We start from the raw sequence: 4,370 nt of genomic DNA on the forward strand, positions 1-4,370 counted from the left end.
TTTTTAATTGGGTAGATTCATTCTAATCCAAACACTTGAAAAATAGAAAGTTCTTTTAAAAACGACGTAAATGAGATCTTGACAGTAAAACCTTTGGGAAATGCTTTATCCTTCTATCTTTATGAAAGATTTCATTAAAACTACCACAGCATTTAAAGATTAAATTTTCGCTGGTCCCATTGGAACTGTAAGTACATATAATCTCCCTGTCTCCCTTACATTATGCAAAATACAGGGTGTCCGTAAAAAAAGTATCGAGTTGAAACATAACTATTTACAAAATACACAAAGAGCTCTCCCTCTTTTTCCTTTGATTTTTTAAAGATGTATATTTGTGCAACAACGGTGTAAAAAAAGGGCTATTAGTCAGTGTGGTCGTGTTACAAAAATACAGGCTGTTTGTAGAAAAAAAATAAGATCTAGCTGAAATTTTCTCCAGACCTTCTCTATAGGATGCTTATGCCTCAGGAAAAAATCCTCTAAGATCCCACTGGTGGAACATCCCTTTTTTGGGCAATTTCTTTTTCCCCAGGCAAAACTCTACCGGCGAAAATTTCAAACTCATTTTCAGACAATATCATGTATACCATTCGAAAGCTCACAAAAAACTATATAGAAGACTTCTAAACGGTTATCGCCGATTTCCTTACCCAACTCGAGATATTTCATGCGCAAGTTCCACTTTTCGCCACTTTTTGGTCTAAAATTGACCATAAATTGCATCTTCTGTTCGAATGGTATACATGATATTGTATTGATTGGATTAAAATTCCTAAACATAAGTGGATTAAATCGACTTTAACGCATTCTTCATGTAGCAGGGGGCCAAGCCTTAGGACCCGTGACATTTTTATGCGATGACGCTACAAAACCTGATTCATTTCGAAGAATGAAGTATTTAAAGTATTTTTCTTTAATTAATATCTCAGGTACTCATCCTCACACAGCACTTCAAGATGAAGTGTGATATCAATTTCGTTCAAAGCCAATTAAACCTGTGAAAAACCAACGAAAACATGGATGGCTTCAAATCTTCAAAGGTAAGCTACTGAATCTCTTTAACTTTTGTCTAATCGCTCTAAAAAATTTGGACAAAGAGAAATTTTTCACCTCTTCTTTTTTATTGAGTCTGCTAAATTACGTGTGTTACGTGCGTGTCGTGGGTTCGTGGGTTCGTGGGTTCGTGGGTCCATGCCCTCGTGGGTATTCGTGGGTCAAAATATCTTCGTTAAAATGTCTCGTGGGTTCGTGGGTCAAAATATCTCGTGGGTTCGTGGGTTCGTGGGTCCAAAAAAAATCACGTGGGTTGAAATTGCTCGTGGGTTCGTGGGTCAAAATCGCTCGTGGGTCCAAATTTTCCCGTGGGTCCAAAATTTTCCGTTGGTCCAAAAATCCCAATACTGTAAGATCGTGTAAGATATGATATTTTAAGCAGTGAGAGCTGTAAACATTGTTTACATTTCGCTGTTTCATATCTATTCTTAAATCCATCATTTTCTAAAACCCTAAAACACTTAATAATGATTCAATTTTTTCTTTTGTAAATTTCTTTGCGATTCGCTTGTTTCGATATTTGAAACCCTTGCGCAATTTTACCGTCCGAAGGACCGTATTTAAGCTAAGTTGATAAAGAAGAATTGTTAATGTTTTTATTTTAATAATTATAAATTAAACGATTCTTTTAAAAGACCGTGACCTCTTGTATTAATTGTGTGGTAGGAGAAACATGGTAAACCGTAAAGGGAGATAAAAATAAGATTCCTCATAGTGACGTTAATTGGGCTATATATATTATAAAGCTTTCGATGGAAGTCGTTTTTTAAGGTCAGCGGTAGAAATATTAATATTAAAATCCACCCTCGCGAGCCAGGGCCGATAAACGATTCTGCGACTTAAAGAGGCCAGTACCGTATAATTGGAGGAATCGTTATATCCCCCGTCAACGTGTCCATCAGAATCATCAATAGCGTAAGGGGGTTAGATAAGCCATGGGGTCGAGGGTGATTAAAATCAGATCAGCTGGAAATGTTTTTTGACATTTTCCATTTCGCTCTTTCTTATCATAAAAACTATTGAGTTGATTATAGGGTGAGAAGAACGAAGAACAATGAGGAAGTTTTTCAATTTTAAACTTTTACAATTTTTGCTTTACTATAGGTCGTAGATAGCGTTTTCGACTACTCTAAAAAATACCCGATGACCCATATGAATTTTTATTTTTTATTTTTGGAAAATTATTGGAATTTTTTAACCCACGTGATTTTTTTGGACCCACGAACCCACGAACCCACGAGCAATTTCAACCCACGTGATTTTTTTTTGGACCCACGAACCCACGGACCCACGAGATATTTTGACCCACGAACCCACGAACCCACGAGACATTTTAACCCACGAACACCCACGAGGGCACGAACCCACGAACCCACGACACGCACGTAACCCACGTAATTTAGCAGACTCTTTTTATTAAGTTCACCATTCCTCATTGGAAAAACAATTTTGACCGGATTATTATTCGGAAGCTTTAAAAACTAATACAGAACTTCGAAAATCAAGATTAAAAAACGAAAAAGAAAAGATTTTTCTACTGGATCAAAAGTCTTATATTTACAATTCTAATCTTGATTTCAAATATATATTCGGATATTTCTTGGATCAAATGTTACAGCCCCTAATCAAATAGAGTGCATTTACAGTCTACTTTGGATTGGTAATACAAACTTTATCGGTTGAAATTGAGTAAAAAATAAGAATAATAATATAAGAACATGGTTTCTAAAATCCTCTAAATAGTAAAGTAAATAGCCCAAACTTGTTTTTTACCTTAGAAAAAATAAGAACAAAATAAGAACAATTCAAGGCTCAGCAAAAATTTACTGGTTCTTATAAAAAAATGTGTATTTGCTGAATATTTTTAGAATTTTTAGAGAAACATAATCATGGCCCCCGGCGTGTGCATCGAATTGAGGGGTCCAAAAAAATATGTCGCCCACCATGGTTGGGCGACGAAGAAAATTTTCGACTTTTTGCCCTTATTTCACCCCTCTAAACGGTATATATAAGACTTTTCAAAATAAAAAAAAAAATACTTTGCAAAATATTGGGGGGGGCCATGGCCCCCCTGGCCCCCCCGGTGACGGGGGCCATGATAATATCCAATAAAAACATCAGGTTTTCAGTCATGTTATAAAGAAACGTGCGGTACATGAAGATAATAACATTTAAGAGGGTGATCGAGCCCTCGTCTTTAATAATCGCCCTAGCAAAACTGCTTTAACACCAAAAGGGTAGTTTGTAATTGAAGATTTTAGAAGAAATTAAAGTAAAAAGTTTCAAGACAGGAGCTCCCTTTTATCGTTTTCCAAACCAACCGTTCAACCGTTATTACCACGTTTGCTTTTTTCATATTTGTTAATCTTGCCTTTGCTCTTCGACTTTTTGTTATTTTGTCTCCTGGCTTTATTTTTTCTCGCTGTTTCTCGTCTCTCAGCTTCAGCCCTTGCTCGATCCCTCTGTCCTCTCGCTTGTCCTTTTTCATGTTTGTTTCTTGATGATGGCCTTTTGTTTTTTGTGTGTTCTTTGATTGCGTGATATCCTGCCGCTGCTCCTGCTGCTATTGCAGCTTTCTTTATTGCGATTTTAGTGCCAATCCCCAAAATAATTTTTCCGATGCCAAATGCAATCGGGAGGACGACAACAGGTTTCGCATCAGCACCTGATTGAAACAAAAGATAAATGTTATAAACATGAATTCTACGATATAAATATTCGAGCTATAACTTACTTGATATGAAACGAAAACTGCGACAAATTATATTTGAATACATGCACCATTTCCGCACCATTATCAGATATTTGTCCCAAAAAGATATCAATCATGCACTTTTTCTCAGAATCTTTATCGTTCTAAAATTTTACTGTACCGGACTATATTTATCTCTCAAGTGTAACCAATAGCGTTTATCAAGTGTTTTTCTCATCGATGATAAATTTAGCTTAAGTACTTTAATAGTACTTCGTTGCTCCGCGGCAGGCTAGTGCATGTCATTTTTTAAAAATCCTGCATCTCTAAAAAGCCTAAATTAATAAGTCCAATGGTTTTCCAACTTCTTTAATACAGTATGTATGTCTCTAAAAGACGCGGTACAGGGATTAATCCGAATCGCAGACCTATACAAAACCGCAGGTAGTTCTAAAAGAAGCACGAATTCGTTAGAGGATTCAAGCAGCCTTTACGGGGATAAAGACGCTATAAATTCCTGTGAGAATGGAAAATCACCTGTTCCTTTGTATTGTGCCGGATTTGTAATTCAGAAATCAAATTAACGATTCCAGCAAAAATGCCCCAGAAATTTTTTTAATTGGCT

The sequence above is a fragment of the Clytia hemisphaerica genome, unplaced genomic scaffold (assembly GCF_902728285.1).
Source record: "Clytia hemisphaerica strain Z4C2 unplaced genomic scaffold, Clytia hemisphaerica genome assembly, whole genome shotgun sequence".
NCBI classification, from domain to species: domain Eukaryota; kingdom Metazoa; phylum Cnidaria; class Hydrozoa; order Leptothecata; family Clytiidae; genus Clytia; species Clytia hemisphaerica.